Genomic DNA, 430 nt, shown 5'->3' with positions numbered 1-430 from the left:
AGGCATTTGATTATTTTAAAGTGCCTGGAGTAGTGGTTAATTTAGTAAAATTGTATTTCCAAGATATTAGGCTGTGCTTAAGCACAGCAGGCTTCACAACAGGATGGCAGAGGCTAGAAATAGGCATTATGGCAGGGTGCATGATTTCTCCATTGGCATTCACAATGGCGATGGAGGTAATCATTAGAGGTTCTAAGTGGGTTGTAGGTGGAGAGAGGCGGCAGGATGGGATGCGCCTTACACCAATTAGGGCCCACATGGATGACATGACGTTGATAACTACAACGGTGCCATGTATGAAAAGAGTACTTGAGAGACTTAATAAAAACTTAAAGTGGGCTAGTATGAAAATCAAGCCTAGTAAGTCTAGAAGTATCTCAATAAGCAGAGGGAAGTTAAGTGATAGGAAGTTTGTAATAGATGAAGAGGA

General features: G+C 41.4%; 1 gene segment (V, D, J or C); it reads right to left on the bottom strand.

Moving 5' to 3' along the window:
• Positions 1–430, bottom strand: part of LOC147817224 (Ig kappa-b4 chain C region-like) — a 57,076-nt gene that overhangs the window by 1,197 nt on the left and 55,449 nt on the right.

The sequence above is a fragment of the Seriola lalandi genome, unplaced genomic scaffold (assembly GCF_002814215.2).
Source record: "Seriola lalandi dorsalis isolate HSWRI2012SDOR001 ecotype SW California unplaced genomic scaffold, Sedor1 jcf7180002054985, whole genome shotgun sequence".
NCBI classification, from domain to species: Eukaryota; Metazoa; Chordata; class Actinopteri; order Carangiformes; family Carangidae; genus Seriola; species Seriola lalandi.
Note: the sequence above shows the minus strand (reverse complement) of the source record. Positions and strands in the feature narration are given on the sequence as shown.